Source organism: Chanodichthys erythropterus, chromosome 3 (genome assembly GCF_024489055.1).
Source record: "Chanodichthys erythropterus isolate Z2021 chromosome 3, ASM2448905v1, whole genome shotgun sequence".
In the NCBI taxonomy this organism is placed as follows: domain Eukaryota; kingdom Metazoa; phylum Chordata; class Actinopteri; order Cypriniformes; family Xenocyprididae; genus Chanodichthys; species Chanodichthys erythropterus.
Genome location: NC_090223.1, coordinates 2,764,431 through 2,785,924, shown reverse-complemented (window position 1 = coordinate 2,785,924; position 21,494 = coordinate 2,764,431). Strand labels below are relative to the sequence as shown.

At 36.7% G+C, this 21,494-nt stretch overlaps 1 pseudogene; it reads right to left on the bottom strand.

The window, feature by feature from the left end:
* Window positions 1-5,553: 5,553 nt before the first annotated feature.
* Window positions 5,554-13,985, bottom strand: LOC137016126 (ras-related C3 botulinum toxin substrate 1 pseudogene; annotated as a pseudogene).
* Between the last annotated feature and the right edge of the window lie 7,509 nt (window positions 13,986-21,494).

Below are 21,494 nucleotides of genomic sequence, written 5' to 3'. Positions count from 1 at the left end.
CATAACCATAACTATAACTATAACCATAACCATAACCATAACTATAACTATAACCATAACCATAACTATAACCATAACCATAACCATAACTATAACCATAACCATAACTATAACCATAACCATAACTATAACCATAACCATAACCATAACTATAACTATAACCATAACCATAACTATAACCATAACTATAACCATAACCATAACCATAACTATAACTATAACTATAACCATAACCATAACTATAACTATAACCATAACCATAACTATAACCATAACCATAACTATAACTATAACTATAACCATAACCATAACTATAACTATAACCATAACCATAACCATAACTATAACTATAACCATAACCATAACTATAACTATAACCATAACTATAACCATAACTATAACTATAACTATAACCATAACCATAACTATAACCATAACCATAACCATAACTATAACTATAACCATAACCATAACCATAACTATAACTATAACCATAACCATAACTATAACCATAACCATAACCATAACTATAACCACTAACATGAGAGAGATCAGGCTTTGACAGGACAGCGCTTGTGAAGCTTGTTCTTCAGTGTGATAAAGTTCATATTGTAAACCACACTGGCTCAACACACATCTGATCTGAACTCAGTCTATAAGGATGTACTTTTGCACACGAGAACATTTACTGTTAGTTTCATTTCTTTATTTTTAAATTTCCTGCATGCAGTTAAATTATAGAAATACAATCATTCAATTATTAGTGCTCAAACAAACTCTTTATTAAAAGTCACTGGACTACATAAAAACAAGTTGAAACGACGTGTTCATCCAAACACCATCCTCAGATGTAAAAACACAGGAAGTGAAGGACCTGCTACAGTCACATGACCAGCACACAAATAGAAGTCACATGACTTAGGTTAACCACATAGCAGATGGTGTTCCTCTGCGCTCATGGTAGAGCCTCTTCTCCTCCCGCGGTGGAGCACACTGACCCGTCCACACAGCGCCGTGGCATCGTTTCTTAGACAGCGTTATATACGTGAGTCACATGATGTCTCAAACCCCTCCTCTGTTCAATGAGGGACGCTCCAACCCTTTACATGAATGGCACATGAATCTCCTTAGTTTTCTCTGTCCAGAATCCTCCCCTCATGGATGTGAAAGCTGTGTTTCTTTTGGTGTAAGTGATGTAAACTGCTGAGTCCTGCCCTGAAGAGCTCGTCTGTGAGATCCATGTGTCCATAAAGTGGCTGTTTTGTTTCCTCTATGGACAGATCCTTGCATTCCTCACTGCACTTAAAGGGTTAGTTCACCCAAAAATGAAAATTATGTCATTTATTACTCATGTCGTTTCACACCCGTAAGACCTTCATTAATCTTCAGAACACAAATTAAGATATTTTAGTTGAAATCCGATGGATCTGTGAGGCCTCCATAGGGAGCAATGACATTTCCTCTCTCAAGATCCATAAAGGTACTAAAAACACTTTTAAATCAGTTCATGTGAGTACAGTGGTTCAATATTAATATTATAAAGTGACGAGAATATTTTTGGTGTGCCAAAAAATAACAAAATAATGACTTATAAAGTGATGGCCGATTTCAAAACACTGCTTCAGGAAGATTCGGAGCATAAATGAATCAGCGTATCGAATCTGCTGATCGGAGCGCCAAAGTCACGTCATTTCAGCCGTTGGCAGTTTGACACGCGATCCGAATCATGATTCGAAAACAGAGTACTAAAATAAACTGTATTTCAACTTTCTGTGCGCTTTTTTTTCACATGGGAAGTCAAAGTGTGGATCTAAACCACTCACAAGTACAAATAAGACTTTAAGACTTTTATGGCCTTAAATTTTAATCTAGTCTTAACTTTTAAACTAGTGGATAATCCAAGGCACTCGAATCAAGTAAAAAATGATTTTAAAAAGCCTTTATTTCATCTTGGCTAATTCTTAAAAACAGGTGACGCGTACAAACTGCACACCTTTGCGGCTGGTATTGCCTTCATCAGGGTGTGAGTAACAAACACATTTGAGTTCATTTTGAGCAGCAGTTAATTAGTCTAATGAGTTTCACCTGATTGAGCTACACAAGACAAACAGAAGTGAGGAAACTGAGGATTACATATCAAATTATATCAAACACAGTATAATCAATATATTAGTAAAGACTCCACAATTCAATGAATATAATCAATAACATCACAAATCAATAAACATTATATATATATATATATATATATATATATATATATATATATAAAATAAAAAATATATGTTAGATTGAGAAAATATTACAAAAAAAAGGTACAAAGTCTAATTCCCCATTTGAGCCTGGAAATTTAGTTGCTTTCAATGTATAGATCCAGAAAGACTCTGTTTGTAGAAGCTTATTAACCCTATAACCTCCTCTTATTGACCTACAAACATGTTCTGTGCCGATTATCTTCAATGTTCCTGCTACCATTCCTTATAATGAAGAGCCATCGGATATAAAGGGTTACAGACTCGAATTGCATTCTTATGTTCTGCTAATCTAATCTTTAATTTCCTAGTAATCATCCCTATAAAAGCAACCAAATGGACACTCCAACCGATACACCACAAATGAAGTATTACAATTAATAAATGATTTTATTTTATAATCAAAGCCTGAAGTTACATCTTTAATCATGTTAGTCTTAACCATATTGTCACAGTGATTACAATTGCCACATCTGTGATTTCCTGCACTCGGGCATTACCAAGAACTAGATTTCTTAGAGGGAAGATGACTTCTCACTAATTTATCTCTAATCATAGATGCTTTCTGAAAGGCAATGGAAGGAGACTTAGGCATGACTTTCCTGAGATGACGATCACTCATAACAATTTCACAATTATTTTTTATAATTTTCTTAATTCTGTTCGCTTCTGTACTAAACTGTGTAACAAAATAAACAGAATTGTCAAAATCTTGTGGTTTGCGTTTTTGTACTAGTAACTCATCTCTACTGATATTTCTTGCTTTATCAAAAGCTTTTGATAGTTTGATAGTTGGTTTGTACGTGTCACCTGTTTTTAAGAATTCGCCAAGATGAAATAAAGGCTTTTTAAAATAATTTATTTTTTTATAAAATTCATTGTTTTTCTTTGTGTAATTTAAAACCTTTTAAGGATCTGTAGGAACCCTGCATAATTTGGCCTCACTTTTCAGGATATGTACAGCACGATTTTTCTGAACACACAGATCTCAACTTTCTTGTTGGTGTGAACAGGAGTTAATGGATCCCAATTAACTAACAAAATGACTTGTACATAAGACATATTTTGTTCTTCAGCACATGAAGATGATCTGCTTACCATGATTTCAGACTGTGGTGATGTGGTTTCTCCACTGCATGGATCTTCATGTGTATCTTCAGGTGAGTTTTAATAGAGAAACTCTTTCCACACTGATCACACGTGTGCATCTTCTCTCCAGTGTGGATCCTCTCATGTGTTTTCAGATCTGCTGACCGACTGAAGTGAACATCATAAAACTGAGACTTGCTGTGATAGACAACTTGCAATAATTTGCATTTTTATAAATTAATTTCATATGTCCCTGAAGCTTTCTATGAATGCGGTACATTAATCTTCTGATTGTACAGAATCAGCTGTTGGTCCACTGACAGAGTCCAGCGGTCTGGGTGAAGGTATAATGCGTGTCATTTCAGCGCTCCTGCTAATCTGATTTGATAGGTTACATTATCTGTTGTTACTTTATCATCTGAGGTATCTGACAGGACTTTTGTGCATTGGACTTTTGTATGAATAGACATATGCTGTGTTTAGATAAATCATTCAGATTGACCTGTATGATGCAGTTAGATCATACGACACACTGAGAGGTAAACACTGTAAAAACGTAGTAATGTATAATAAATTAAGATAATGTGTATGTGTTTGCACATATTGTGATTTTAGCTGACTGTTTATCATGATTATATTATAACGGTTATTAGGTTATTAGTTAGATTTGATAATAAGATAATGTTATATCAGTGTAGGCATAAGTGTATAGTGTGGTATATTGCATATGATCAACATATTATCCATATAATGTCTAGGCTTGATAATTGCTGCTGTTATGATTATCATCGTCATTATTATTATGTCAATATATAACAATGTATAACAATCAATTTGTGATCAGGAGCAAAAATTGAATCAATTTAAGACAGTGGTGACAGTGTTGATGGTAATAAATATAGAGATAATTACATGGAAAAACAATGATAAATATCTTAATAATTGAATTTATTGCACACAACATAATTCTTAGATCAGGGCTGGCAAGTGGTGGCTCTGTTGCTTGGATAGCGCCCCCTTCTGGCAGCTGACTCGCCAAAATCTTGTCTCTTTTAATGCACAGCACAGACAAACAGGTAAAGGGTGGTCCTGTTGTTTCTCTCTGACAGCAGGTTCACAAGAACACCTTCGTTAATGAACAACACACACAATTTAACTGATTATTATTACCATCAACACCACTAAACCATCATAATTATTTAATACAATTGTCATGCTTAAATAGTGAGTTATAGTATATTATACATAATTGGAAGTATTATTCACAATTCTTAACTAATATATTGATATATAATGATGTACGATGGTAATATGAGCTATACCAGTAATATTTATATAACAAGTATCATAAGCATAGAGAGAAACATGTACGACATTGGTGTGATATTGTATATAAATATATTGTTTTTTATATTGGTAACCGTTCATTAGGATGAATAGGGGGTGGGGTTAAATAAGTTTGTCATCTTCCCACTCCTTTTCGAGCTATAATGATAGATAAACTGTGAACATCTCTGAAATATATTTACAGATACTGTTATTCCAGTTATTTCTTTTGTTTGTTTTTTTTTCTTTAACCACTGTGGGTATAATGTTTAATACTGTACAATATATTAATTTTTCTGTGTACAATACTTTTATTTCTATGACTCAAAATAAAGTAATCAATCAATAAATATATAAATGAGGTTTATTGTGATCTATAATCTGGTCTGAGAATCTCATCTACACTATATTTAGTTTTGGGACGCCTGCCTTTACGCACACATGAACTTTAATGACATCATTCTTAATCTGTAGGGTTTAATATGGAGTTGGTCCACCCTTTGCAGCTATAACAGCTTCAACTCTTCTGGGAAATCTTTCCACAAGGTTTAGGAGTGTTTTTATGGGGATTTTTGACCATTCTTCCCAGGTGAAAAAAAGTACACTTCTATAATTTACTTAAAGTGCTCTATTTCCGTGCACTAATTTTGTATTTAATATACTAAAAATTCTTCTTTAGTGCTTCTTAAGATCATCTAAGTGTACTCAACTGTGCTATTTCGAGACAGTATGAAATATGAACTAAAATGTGCTTTTAATACACTATCTATTAGCTACCACTTGTAGCATGCATCTCTTACTGACATCTCTCGACATGATTAACCTTTTTTGGTGAAATATTGAGGAGACAGGAGCTAATGTGTGTGTCGCACATAATCCCCAGCAATTGTTTATTCAATGTCTTCCTTTACATTGTAGTTCAATAAAGCTTTATCAAAAGTATATTTCTTTTTTTTTTTTTTCTTATTAATGCACAAACGTCATTTTTTTCCTCTGTCAAAACAATGCACAATGCACATTTCACATTTATATTTCCCCCCTTTTTTCCACACACACACACACACACACACACACACACACACACACACACACACACACACACACACACACAAATCACACATTTGAGCTTTTCACTTCTTTAAATCTACTGAGACAATTCAAAAGTTATCTTATGCATATAAGATCATCACACATGACTGGAAATGTAAGGCCTAAGAACCTTAGAAATGTATGTAAACCATACACATTTAACAAGTTACTGATTTTGTAATCAGATTTGCCATTATGTTACATTACATCTTCACAAACTGGAATATTTATATACAATATATTTGCAACATAAACATATGCATAGGAATTAAATGACTCGTGTGCATATTGTTTTGTTATTGACCTGTTAAAGCAGGAAAATTGAGGAGATAGGAGCAAATGTGTGTGTCGCACATAATCCCCAGCAATAGAGTACCTCAGGGATGACGTGTTTTTGTAGGCAAAACCCGCATTTTAGGACTTCCGGTTCCATCGCCGTAAAGTCTATGGGTTTTTTGAATGGGTTTTTGCTAAATCGCCTGAAATAAGGTCTGTGGTTAACAAAGACTCTAAATATGTTCACGTTTTGATCTATGACATAAAACACACCAGTTATAACCTGCTTGTGATTTTTTGACTGTGTCTTAAAATCGGTGGTTGCTAACAAATTGCTAAAAGGGAACTACTTCCTTTGGCGGGGACTTTAGACGTCATCATTAAAAACGGGACATTTGGACAGCATTTCTCATGAAAAAGTGGATAAGTATTCATAACAGCACAGATCATAATCAGTGAGCATGTTTTTAAATAAAGTTGTTTTCTAAATAAAGTTTGAGGACGCTTGGTGGTGATGACATTGATCCGCGACCATGGTGTGCTGTAGTCCGTTTATAGCCTACTGTTAGCCTTTTATATCTGACGACTTTATTTGGGCTTCAAAATGTATAAATGTTGTGTTAACTTGTAAAGATTATCTTGATAGACAAAACGTGTAAGTGTCATAACCCTTTGTTAAACACAGAGCTTATTTTCTGCGATTTTCCAAAAGTCTATGGGAAAAATGCATAATGCCGCTAACTTCCGGGTTGGCCTAAAAAACACGTCATCCCTGAGGTACTCTATTGTGAGAGCGCCGGCGCACAATGCTATTCTGTACGAGTCCTCAGCTCATTTTCAAAATAAGAGTCCTGATCTCACTCAGCAAAAGACAATGATTTACACTTTACATTTTTCAGCTTCCTGTTACATTTGACATATCAAATATAAGCAAAAATGAAAAATAGTATATGGAAAATAAACTGTTTCTTCCAAAATCACAATACCCAAAATGTGTACATACTTTAGGGTGTCACACAAACAATTAAAATGCAGTTTAGTTTGTGAGGATGCCAAGGAATAATTGAATAAGAGTGTAAAAGTAGGCTACATAAAATAATTATTATTGTGTAACAAGCAAATTAAAATGATTCACATTTATTATTTACAAAATGGAAAAAGTAAATAAAACGTTTGTTAAGATCATGACTCAAACATTTACATTTTGGGCTTAATAGCAACATGCCATTAATGGGCTTATTCAAGTCCTCTTTTATTTTTGGAGTTATTTTTCCCCATTCCACATCTTCCACATGTGTGTTTCAGTCTGTGTTGCAAGTTGGTGAATAAAGATACTTGCCAGGTTTAGTGTCACTACTCCACTTTATTAATTTATCCAGTGTAATACCCGGATGCCGCCACACAAATGTGGCTTTTTGTTAATGACTGTCCTACTACAGGATTTAACACAGAGTAACAGCTCACTACCAGTTACAAAAGACACTGGAACAGTCCGTCACAGCCAATTCTAGTTGCATTTTTCATTAATTACTTTCTTAAATTATACTTTGACTATGTTCTGGCTCGCCATCTAGTGAGTCAACATTTTTTTTGGCCCAATGCCAAACTTACTTGCCAACCCCTGATGTAAAGTATAATTTAAACAATTCGCTTCTTCGCGTGGATTTCCTTTGCTGTACACAACTTGGTTCGTGCGAGACTAGCCTATTCTCACCGGAGATCACACTGCACCTGGGACGCCACTCTCCTGTGAGCGCGCGTATGACAATTAGTGGAAGCTAGAGATTACAGTTTATAAAGTGTTAAATATGGATATTTTTCTTACACAAATGCACCGCTTCGCTTCAAAAGGCCCTTATTAACCCCCTGGAGCTGTGTGGACTTCTTTTATAATAGATGAGTGCAATGTTTTGGACTTTTTTGCAATGCTAAAGAATCCAAACAGAACATCCTTACAAAACAGAAAAAAACAGTTGATGAACTTTGAAAATTCAAACCCCAGATGATCTGAAGAGCAGTTTCTTTTGGGGCACCACAAAAAGAGCAGCACATGTCTGTCTCTGACTTAAATCTTTTTAAAGTAGGCTTTAGCTGGGTGAAATAATAATTTGTATGAGATTTTTTTTAAAACTTGTCTTGTCTTATTTCCTGAATGACCTGTCAAGTTTCTTCTTCCCCAGCAAACACACATTTTCCAGCAGGTTCAGAGGATGAAACACTTTTTCTCTCTTTTCTTCACCGGCGGCTGGTACAGAACTGCACGGATGGCTTCATCAAACACTGTTTTAATTCCCTGCTGTGTTAAGGCAGAGCACTCCAGGTACTTCACAGCTCCTATATCCTTGGCCATTTCCAAGCCTTGATGATATGTAATTGGGGTTTCATTCTCCTTTTTCAGCCTTTCAATGGTGTCCTTGTTGCCTCTCAAATCAAGTTTAGTCCCGACAAGTATTATTGGTGTGCAGGGGCAAAAATGTCTGACCTCTGGATACCACTTTTGAAGGATGTTCTTAAATGAGAATGGCCTATCAAGAGAGAAACAGATCAAGAACACATCTGTGTTCACGTAGGAAAGTGGTCGAAGCCTGTCATAATCCTCCACCCCTGCTGTGTCCACCAGTTCCAGTTTTACTGGCTTCCCATCAGCAGTCACACTGACAGAATGATTTTCAAAAACAGTGGGGATAAACGCCTTTGGAAAGACATTGTTGATGTAGCTGATGAGAAGACGTGTTTTTCCCACAATTCCATCCCCAACAACCACGCACTTTATGTCCCGCATCTGTACTCACTCACTGCAGCGTACTGTCCCGTGTCCCGTTATTCCACACAATAAGTGGTGCAGTTTCTGTGAAAGCCAAAGGAAAATGTGAACTTCCTTTTGCTCTGAGTTAGTTGTTTGGCTGCATTCCAACACATTTCCTGTTATTCCGGTTATACAAACAGCCACCACCCAAAAAATCAGATGTGAATCAGATCTCATACATTATATATTTACAACAAATATTTTTAATAGTGTTTATAATCTTCTTTAAATAATATTTACATTTAATATTTGTTTAAAAATGTAGTTTGGGTAAATCAGGAAAGATAATTACTCTTTTTAAGATATGCCAAACACAGATATGACTGCTCAACCCCATTATCATCCTGTCCTCGTGTGAACACAGACACTCCTGATATCCATCCATCTATTCATCTATTCTCCATACCACAGACAGATGTGGCCCCTGATGTGTTTTAAATCAGTGCCTTTCAAGTAAGAAGCAGATCTGTGTACTTTCGGTTTCATTTTAGCAGGAAAACTGCAGCATTAAAGGGTTTATTACAAATTTGACAGAAAAACAAATCTGTATTCTGTAAGTAATAAAGAGAGCAGAAAAGTAAGAAGTAACTGAAAAGAAATCTGAGACAGACACTTCTTTAGACTGAAACACATTAATATGATTTAAAATAATATAATTTTGTTGGTAATTACCTGGAGATGTTGCGTAGACATGATAAAGGGTTATAGCGAGGGAAATGCTTGAAGAAACCACTGAAATGTGACAAAAAAAAAAAAAAAATGACAAATTAAACACCACTCTGGGAATCTTGCACCTGATGGCAAACAAAACATGCACAAGACACAAGTATGAGTCAAAATGCTTTATTACGACAGCATAAAAATGCAATCAAATTTCAGAGAAGCAAAGACATGACTCAATATCACTTCTGAGAAGGACTTGTAGTGTGTTTCTCTATTTGTTGTGGACTTTTGCAGCGCATGTGTTGTCAAACTGATGAAGATGTTTTCTTTATTTGCTGGTGTTTTTTCTGTTTGCATGTGTTTTCTTCATTTGCAGCGCGTTGAGCTCACTCTGCACTGACAGAACGTGTGGTGCAAACTGCTTGTGGTCGGTGCCAACCCAACACTTCATCATAACCTTTCAGTTCAACTTGGGTCGTCAACCATTACTCCTTCCAGGACAGCCAGAAACCTTGGAGTGGTGATGGATGATTGTTTAAGCTTCACAGATCATGTTGCTACAACGGCCCGGTCCTGCAGATTTGCCTTGTACAACATCAGGAAGATTAGACCCTTCCTATCGGAGCATTCCACACAAATTCTTGTCCAAGCTCTTGTTCTATCCAGACTGGACTATTGTAATGCTCTTTTGGCTGGCCTTCCAGCATGCACTATCAAGCCTCTTCAATTGATCCAGAACGCTGCAGCAAGACTGGTCTTCAATGAACCGAAGAGAGCGCACGTCACTCCTCTCTTCATCAGTCTGCATTGGCTGCCAGTAGCTGCTCGCATCCAAATCAAGGCTCTGATGTTTGCCTACAGAACGACCGCTGGCTCTGCACCGCTATACCTTAACTCACTATTTCAGACTTATGCACTCTCCAGAAACTTGCGTTCTGCAAGTGAACAGCGCCTTGTGGTGCCATCCCAGAGGGGCACAAAATCACTCTCACGGACCTTCTCCGGGTCTGTTCCTGGCTGGTGGAATGACCTGCCACGCTCTATCCGAGCAGCTGAGTCTCTAGCCATTTTCAGAAAAATGCTAAACACATATATTTTTCGTCAGCACTTGACCCGGTAATAATAGCACTTTTTATTTATCTTTCTTTTCTTCGATTTCTACTCTTTTTCCATCTATTTGTGACTTGACACAGCACTGTTGTACTCATGTTGATTTTATTGCTTCTACTGTTCTTATTTGTAAGTTGCTTTGGAGAAAAGCACCTGCTAAATGACTATATGATATGCCGATTTGATACTCAATTATTATCAATGTTGAAAACAGTTGTGTTGCTTAATATTTTTTGGGAAACTGAGATACTTTTTCAGGATTCATTGATGAATAAAAGGTTAAAAAGAACAGCAAAATTTATTCAAAATAGAAATATTTTCTAACAAAAATGTATCACGTAATTAAAAAAATATTAAGCAGCACAACATTAATAAATCATCATAATAGAATAATTTCTGAAGGATCATGTGACAGTGAAGACTCAGAAATGATACTGATAATTCAGTTTTGATCACAGGAATAAATTATATTTTACAATATATTATAATAGAAAACCATTATTTTAAATTGTAATATTACTGTTTTTTTTCTGTATTTAATCAAATAAATGCAGGCTTGATGAGTAGAAGAGACTTCTTTCGAAAACATGAAAAGTAGTAATGTTTCCAAACTTTTGAATGATAGTGTATATTTTTTGTGTTAGAAGTAGTTCTATTTATTAAAATTGCAATATGCAGTTTGTGTGTATCATATGTATAGATATAAATAATATAAATCATATAGTTAAGCATGCAGTATTGTTTACATCTAATTCCTTTGCATAGCTACGCAATGCATCCGATCTCAAAATCAATTTTTGGCGGTTTCGTACAGCAAAGATATGGATTTAAGAAAGTGGTTTAAAGATTCATTGTTGACAAAGATCTCCACACAGAATACTTTAAAAGATATGTACATAATTTTGTCTTTTTCTTGGTGCATTAAGACACATGAACCATTCTTCTTCTTAAGTTTTTGAATGTCCCCGTTCAAGTTCTGCTAATTCACGAGCAAGTCAGACTCATTAAAGGGTTAGTTCACCCATAAATGAAAATAATGTCATTAATTACTCACCCTCATGTCGTTTCACACCTGTAAGACCTTCATTCATCTTCAGAACACAAATTAAGATAATTTTTGTTGAAATCTGATGGCTCAGTGAGGCCTCCATAGGGAGCAATGACATTTCCTCTCTCAAGATCCATTAATGTACTAAAAACATATTTAAATCAGTTCATGTGAGTACAGTGGTTCAATATTAATATTATAAAGTGACGAGAATATTTTTGGTGCGCCAAAAAAAACAAAATAACGACTTATTTAGTGATGGCCGATTTCAAAACACTGCTTCAGGAAGCTTCGGAGCATAAATGAATCAGCGTATCGAATCTGCCAAAGTCACGTGATTTCAGCAGTTTGACACGCGAATCATGATTTGACACAAAAGATTCATAACGCTCCGAAGCATCCTGAAGCAGTGTTTTGAAACTTTATAAGTTATTTAGGTTTTTTTTGGCGCACCAAAAGTATTCTCGTGGCTTTATAATATTAATATTGAACCACTGTACTCACATGAACTGATTTAAATATGTTTTTAGTACATTAATGGATCTTGAGAGAGGAAATGTCATTGCTGGCTATGAAGGCCTCATGGAGTCATCGGATTCCATCAAAAATATCTTAATTTGTGTTCTGAAGATGAATGAAGGTCTTACGGGTGTGGAAGGACATGAGGATGAGAAATAAATTACATTATTTTCATTTTTGGGTGAACTATCCTTTTAAATAATTCTACATTGACACTGATGTAAGGCTGTTTATGGGATGAATGGATACTATTTGGTTACTATTAGGCTCATTCCTCTTCACTCTAGGGTGTGAAATAAATAAATATTTATTTTAGTTGCTGAATTGAACATACCTATTAAAGTTGTTTGACAACTCTAAAACCTAGCTTTACTATTTCTTCCATTTCTTTAAATGGTAGTAATAGCAGCAGTAGTCAGCCTATGCCATTATCAAATCAGCCATTGTTTTTGTTTTTTTTAATTTCAAACTTTGTTTTTTAATTGCGTTACAGCGATCACCTGTAGTTTACTAAAAATTAAATGCACAATAATACAAAATAGAGTAAATGATGAAGAAAGCCCATAAACGTTTATTTTCGGATCAGGTAAACAGCACTTCACAATGCACATGCAAATCAAAAGTAAAACTAAAATATTTTTGTTGAAATCCTATTATTCATAAGGCGTAAAGTTACCCTGTGTCTCTGTTTTGGTGCTTGAGGACGACATGATTAAGACTTAAAGCAGATCAGTAATGGGCGAATCTCTCCACTGCGATCACTGGAAACAGGCAAAACAGTATTAATATTAACGACAATAATAATAAATTCTGCCATGTACAGTGCAATCTGTTTGTTTATGTATTACAAGAAATACAGTGATGATGCAAGACTTTAAATAAATCAAACCGAACAAATAATACAATTATATAAGCCTATAGACAATATAGCTGATAACTGAGAGGAAACTTCCACTTCTCCCCGCCCTGTGAAATAAAGGTTAAAGCATAAAATATAAAAAAAGACGTACAAGTGTGGTGAATCTGGCTGTGATTATTAGTTGAGGTAAAATGGCGGCCCACTGCTTTGTACGTGTGTCTGTGTGTACTTGGATTAGTGAAATGCAGAATAACAATAAACAATCCACTTTATTATACAGTGATTTCTCCCTCTAGTTTCGTCTTGCTGAGCTGCGCAGATCTGCGTCTGAAACTTTGAACGAAGTCGGGTTATGTCGCGTTCTTTAGTTTTAAACACTTTTTAAGCAGTTTTAAGCACTTCATTTATTGCCACACTATAATCTGTGAATTATCTTATCAGAAAACTGAACACATTAAGCGTTGTCAGGCTTTTATTTGTGCTGAATGGATACAACAAAAACATCGGAGTTTTAATCACAAGATGGCTTCCACACTCCTGATGCTTCAAATGTAACGAAACAATCAGAGTAAATCTTCAAAGCTGTAGCAGGCTTCATTTGTCAATACTGTGATCCTCAGTCATATCAGACAAAGTTACTGACAATATAAATTCGCCTACACAACATATAATGACTTTAATGTGGCGTAGCTTAGTCTATATTTTCAGATGTAAAAACTAGCTGCACAAATCGAAAGTAAAACAGTAGGGATAATCTGTGGTAAAGAAAGACACTTCCCTACATAGATAAAGTCAAAATATTGTCGGTATAATTATTATGATCAAAAACAATATTAAAATAAAGACAGAACGCTACCTTTTGTCTATTTTGTGGCGCTTGATAACGACATTATGCGGAGCAGCAAATATTCTGCGCAGTTGTATCAAGGCGACTTCCTCAAATGCGATCACCGGAAGAAGAACATAGTCACATGACACTATCTTCTTGTATGTAGCTGCAGTATAAACGTATGAGGGAGGGAACTAGAATAAATTATCTACACAGTTATTTTTATATTGCAGACTAAAATCCCGAGAGGATATTTAAGCTAATTTACGAACGTGAAGGCAAAAGTGCCGCTGCTCCGATTTTAGTTATTTTAGAAACAGGAGGAGGATCTTCACAGCAATTCACAAGCATCCGTTATTACGGAGCCCTAATCCTGACATAGAAGAAAAAAAAATTATATCGTGGCCACGAATTAGGAATTCGTTCCCACGATTTAACAATACGTGCGCACGTTTTATTAACTCGTTCCCTCGATTTAGTTAAATCGTTCCCACGTTTTATTAATTCGTTCCCTCGATTAAGCTAAATCGAGGGAACGAATTAATAAAACGAGGGAACGATTTAACTAGCTAAATCGAGGGAACGAATTGATAAAACGTGGGAACGATTTAGCTTAATCGAGGGAACGAATTAATAAAACGTGGGAACGATTTAACTAAATCGAGGGAACGAGTTAATAAAACGTGCGCACTGTTAAATCGTGGGAACGAATTCCTAATTCGTGGCCACGATATATATATATTTTTCTTCTATGTCAGGATTAGGGCTCCGTACGTTATAGCCCCCGAGGTACATATTTTATTTAACAACAGTAAGCTCAATAAAGTAATGGCCAACACATCTCAGTTTAAACACTGGCCTATAAGCATCGCTAATTATAGAAATTAAATTATGCAAGAAAAATTCATGCCTCGCAGTAAAAATGAATAGTAAAAGAACTAGGAGAAAAACATACTTTATAGGAACAACTCTATCAGTTATAGGCCTATCTATGCTCTATTCAATATATCAGCTATATGCTGTATTTTGAGAAAAACTAACTTTATCTTAATATACCAACTTTTGAGGATTAACTTGTTTATTATTTATATCAACTGACTACCAACACAAAAAAGCAAACACTCTACTGAATCCTTTGATGCGCAAAGTCTTTCACTGCAGCTTTAATGTCGATGTTACGAGCACGGGCATTCTCAATACTCACAAGAGCTAAACTGTGACATTGTCTTTCTTGTGACATTGTGCTCCGGAGAAATGTCTTGATCACTTTCAATTTCGATAATGACCTTTCAGCAGTTGCAACCGTTACAGGCAAAGTTAAAACAACTTGAGAGCTGTTGCAACATCGGGGACACTGGGCAGGATAGAGTGGTGTCTTATAATTAACAGCTGCGCAAGATCTGCAGTAGAGCCATGCTCAATCTCATGTAGCCTATTGCGGGCTTCTGTGCATTTCTGAACGATAGCAACTGCATGGCAAATTCTGATGACAAGTCGTCAGTGTACTGAACCACTAAAGTGTTTGCCATTTGAAATAGTTTGTTGTCAGAGAAGCGCAGAAGTGCACCAGGGCACAAAAACCCAAAGGGCTTTGCCACTTCATTCATCCCACAGAACCTGCGTTTAAGTTGCCCTGTACATGTGTCGACTGTTGCACAAAAAACTGACACCCTAAAGTACTCTTTGGCATTTTGCAGACGCTGGTCTTCGCACATTTCAAAGTGCGTTTTAATGCGCCTCGCGCGCTTGAGTAAATGAAGAACCACTGCCCCATGATTCCGCCAGTGCTTCTGCTGTGGCATGTACGCTCTCAAACTAGTTTGGTGAATGTGTCTAATGCATTCCCAAGGAGTGCTGGTCAGCATGATGTCCATGTTTTTATCTTGGAGGGCACGTGAGGCAACGTTTACTGTCTCCAAAATTTTGCCCTGCATGACAAACTCGAACTTCTCCATTGCCTTTTTTCAAACCCATAGCTTCTGCACGCTCATCGAGTTTCTTATAAGAAAGATTTTACTGAGCGCTTGTAAAACATCCGCATAGCGAAATCGCAAAGATTCAATTGCGTCTTTTCTGGATGCCCAGCGCGTTAGGCATTAACTCTTCAAAGTGCGCTGGCCAGATGAATTGGAGAGATGTCCCTCTAACAGTTCCCACCTCTTTATGCTCCCACTAAAGAAGACATAAAGCTTTTGTACGGTGTCATAATATCCACGCACCTCTGTCACATTCTGGCAGGCGTCGTTGAGAACAAGATTCAGGTTATGGGAAGCGCAGTGGATGTAAATTGCACTCGGCTCCCTTGCTAGAATGCGTTTCTGAACACCATAATATGCTCCACTCATTGCGCTTGCACCGTCATATCTCTGACCTCGGCACTTGTGTATAGATATGCTTTCAGACTCTAAAAGCGTCACTATTTCATTTTCTATCCCCAAAGCACCGTGGTCATGTACTGCAAGGAGGCCCAAAAAGCTCTGGTTAATTTTGACCTCTGTTGGTGTTTCATTGTGATCCTTAAGGATGGTGACGTATCTGAGCACTTGGCTCAGCTGATGTCTTGTGTTGTGTCCATTATAAGAGAGTAAAAGTCAGCATCTTTTATCTCTTTCACAATTTGGCCTTTTACTTTTTGAGCAAGCATATTAATGATTTCATTTTGAATGCGAGGACTCAAATAGTTTATCCTGCTTTTACTTTCTAGCAGCCTTTGTAATATCGGGTCATATCTCGCAAGGAGTTCTATGAGCGACAAAAAAATCCATTGTTTAATTCAGCAATTTTCTCCTGATGAAACGCTAAGTTGCAAGATGCAAGTGTGAGTGTCACATCCACAATTCTAGTGAGAACCTCAGCCCAATAACCAGGGGTGCACATTAGAGGTACGCAGGTACGCATGCGCGGTAAAAATAAACTATGCGTACCAGAAAACATGGAGGGAAGCGCTTTTGAGTACCGGTTCACAGGGATACGTTTACTTACTGGAGTAGGATTTTTCTCCATCTCTGGTAAGATAGCAATCATGATAATATGTGTGTTCTTTAATTATTAGGTGTGCAACGGATCGCAGTTAATCCGTGATCCATACGGATAAGGTCCAACGGTTCGGCACGCATGTGATTCGCGGATTAACTGCTATATTTAACCATCATGGAGTGAAAGTTTGTAATTTGGACGTGTTTTGTCTCGCCAATTAACACATTCAAACGACTTTAAAAGCGGAAGAAGAGGCGAAAATCGGGACTCGCGAACTGTAATCTGTGCGCACAGCCCCCCGAAACGCGCGCATGATGAGAGTCAGACAGCGCTCGAACACCGAATTAATTCCGCTTTCGCGTTTACTTGCGCTTGAAAGGAAACATACACACAAAATTATGTCAAAATACCTGTCTCGGCAAGTATTCTCTCGGTTATGTCATAAGTGAAGTGTTGAGAAAGAAACCGGATGTGTGTCAGTTATTCGGTCCGTGCTTTCCTTCTTAAAGTGACAGCAGCCTTTGCTGTCAATAATGTTAGTAAAAAAAATAATAAAAATCCTTATCATCATCTACCATGTTCGAGAGAAAAGAAGATAGTGAGGAGAGCAGTCAGGAGGAAAGTGATTAGGACAGCTTTTAGGATGTGTCGTGTAAAGTGTGAGTACCAAGCAACATCTCCAGGTACTCCCTTGAGAACCAGACCAAAAAAGTTATGTGCACCCCTGCCAATAACTGACCTCTTGCGCATATGCGGATGATTTGGGTATCAACACTAAGGTTCCGTTTCCATGTATCATATCACAAGCAGACAAGTGTGATCGGGTAAGCTCATGCTCTTTTATTTTCCGAGAAAGCCCCTGCTAGTCATTTATACCAACGTTTCTGAGGTTCTGGGTTCTAATCCGCCCTTATATCTGTGTTTTTTTTTTTCTCTCTCTCTAATTAAAAGTGTTCAGTGATTGTACATCAAGAGCTCATGTGCACGAGCGCCAAGAGAACCGATAACAGCAGCAACGAGCACTGGCCATCATTTCAGAAACAACACGTTCCAGCGGATAGATCGCGTCTTATTTAACACAGACCTATGAATTTCTTATCGAATTGAGATGTTTCTTTCTTTTAGGTACAACTATTCGCTGAGTTTAAGTTAATTTTTGAGACGTTTCAGAAAGATTCTCGCAGAAAAACAACTGAAAGCGCACCCTGTATTTATATTTATTTTTATTTTACAAAAATACAAGGTTTTGTTGTTATTGTGAGCATACACAAATAAAAGTAGACCATTTGTAGTCTTGCATCAATCTGTAGGCTATCGCCAAAAATGACGGAAGGCCTGTTTTACGTTGTTTCAGCTGTCATGAGGAAAAACTCCATCAGAATGTAATCAGTTTAGTTTCATATTTATATTTAAATATTGAGCTATAGCCTTATATTATTTTTTTTAAAATTTCACATATTATGAAAAGTGAATAGCATGACGGATGCGCAATGTTGGGAGACCTGCAGCGGGTCAGACATGAGTTTGACCACTTCATTAAGTTTTGTTTTATAGTAAGTCTTTCTTTAAAGTGAATTTCGTTTTGTAGAAACTGTATCTTAATTTCAATCAATGTTTCATTAACCAATTGCCTATATTTAATAATTATGAAGAAAACGCTTGTGGAATGGATTGAAGAAACCCATGTTTCCGCGGCCTTTGAATAAGGCTGAAGCGATAGACGTCTTTCTGTTTTTATTACATTTCTTAAACACGTCTTTATTAATTAATTGATAAGATATTTTTGGTCTAACAATATATTTTAGCTGGTCTAAATTCTAAGTTAGACACAAATTTGCGTAGGCCTATATAAGGTTCCCTTCTAGATAAGTGCGTAAAATTGCTGTTTCGGACGCATATTTTCGATCCAAATTTGGACCCCGACAACACTCTTGAGAGGAAGGCTCTTTGTTGCCTTCTAGTGGTCACTCTCCAAATGACATGCAGCTTAATACTTCACTACAGAAGTGACCTTTGTCCAAATCAGAGTCAGTGGCTGCGTCCGAAACCGCCTACTTCTCTACTATATAGTAGGGGGAAAGCAGTAGGCGAGAGAATAAGTATGTCAGAATCCTCAGTAATCATAAATGAGTAGTCGAGAAGTTCCCGGATGATCTACTGCTTCCGCCCAGATTCTGAAGTGTTTCTCGCTGGATACTTTTCTATCCCAGGAGGCCACGGGAGAGGATACGTCATAATCGAACACGGAGGAGAAAAGTGTTTCATTGCACAATTTTTTGTGTGTATAACTTACAAAACAATATGCACAATTAAAAAAATAACACAAATACAAATGCAATTTCATATTTTTATTTAAGAACATTATTTGGTTCACTGTGCTGGAGCTTAGGTGGATACTTTTTTAGGATATCACATCACCAGCTTTAGAAAATATTTGTTCGTTTGACCCCGACCTGACGTGTCAGTGAAACAACTAAGCTTAATTTCCACAGGTCATGTGACAGCCTCATTTCAAGCAATGAGCACACATGTGTTTATGAGGGAATGATGCCATCAAAGGCTTTGAGTGACGATACTACAGAAATGAATACAAAGTCTATTTAAATCTTAAGTTGTAGTTTATATTAATTATTGTAATTTAAACAGAGTTATTACAGCACTGTTCTGATTATTGATGTCTGTATGTTTGCTGCAGATCTTTTGTGGAGGAGCAGGACCTGTGAGGAAAGGTGACGGCGGCATTTGTTAGAAAAATAAAAAAGAAGGAAAACACGAAAAACAAAAATATAAAGTAAGATAATTTTGTTAGTTCTAATACAGAAATCAGTCGACACTGTGCTGTTAAAATGACTGCTTTTGTATGCCGTTCAGATGTACTTTCACTTTCGGTTCCACGTGATCGAATCACTGACGCTGATAATCTCAATATAATGGATATCCTCCTGCTGGACACTCAGAAAACAACATCAACACACACCAGCACTGAGAAACTGGAGAAACTTGAGGATATCTCTGTCAATCCCAGAATCAATCACCAGAAGAGAGGTTCCACTGCAGTCCGAGTCTGAAGTTTTCAGGAAGACTGTCCCGTCACCACAGTCAACAATTTAACAGTCGGAGGAAGCAGCAAGACAGATAAATGAATGTCCTGACCTTGATTATATTTGTTCTCATGTGTGGAGACACAGTAACAGCAGCAGGAGGAACGAAACGCCTGCTGAAAACCAGCGCTGTTATGAAGAGGTTATGATGAGACGCTGAAGGAGGAGCAGATGTGTCCGTGGAAATCCAGTTACTCCATAATGGGAACTTGACTGACTGCTTCATTTCCACTTTAAGAGTGTCATTAAATTCCTCCGTCTTCCAGCTCCATCAGGATCAGCTCATCCTCATCATCTGGCCAGCAGGATGAAGCTGGAAAACCCGAAGCTGGAGCTGATGTGCTTTAACAAGAAGGAGTTGATATGAAGAATGAGTGTGAAATGATCCTGATGAACTCTTGTGACTCTGAACAGAGAATGAGACAAATATGAACTGACAAAGATCATCAGTGAGAGTTTGAGTTCAGATCCTGTCAGACACTCTGAACATTTCTCTCTCCGTCTCTGAACTCTTTTGAACTTCAACTTTACACTTATTTTTATTATTTCAGCTACATTGTATTTCCATGAAACACATAAACTAGTGAAATACAGTCTTGTCTAGATGAAGTAAATCCTGAATCGTTTCACTCTGAATTAATACATTCTTTAAAACAGTGTGAATGTGAGACAAACTTATTTACAGATCATGTATTTATTATTGATGTCACAATACCTTTACAGAGATCTATGTGTCTCAGTGTAATAGATGTACAGAAATGATGATTGTAGTCATTGATTTAGTTTTGCTATAATTCTAATAATAATAATTATAATATAAACATAATAAAATAATTCTATAATTTTAATTTGACCTGGATTTGAGCGTTGGACACCCCTCATTTAGAGACACTTTAATGATTAACACACTACGGTTTAATGCTCTTCTGATAAAATAAATGCTGATAAGCATCCTTTCATGACACTGAAGCTCTCAGGAGCTAAAAGTGTCTAAAGCTGCAGTTACTTTTGCTTTTATCCACGTGAATGTGTGAGAGAGATGAAGTGTGAAACCCAGAGCAGAAACTGACCAGTGCATTGGAAATGTTGTGCTTAATACTGAACAACTACATTTGAATGAGCTTATTTTAAACATTTGTGAAGATTATACAACTATGCTCTTGAAATATGAGTGATACAGGGTTCTCAATCTTTTTTCCCAGTGTGCCGCACTGTGGTCCAAGTGCAAGTCTCACGGGCCACATTTACATATGACGTCACCAATGAAAACCAATCAGATCTAATGTTATGGTATTAACAGATAATATTATTATTATATCACAGAAGAGACAGTGTTTTCTGATGGCACATACAGTGTTTTATTTCTGTCACACTGTAAATTCTGTTCAACGGCATCTTAACAGTCACCAAACAATGACGGCGTGTTACAGGCATGTTATGACCGTATGGGGTCAGCTGAAACAGGAAAATGAAGAAAGAGTCTCACTACCAGAGACATGCTGAAAAGAAATGTTTCATTTTATAATATGGGTTTGTTGTCAGGGGCAGACA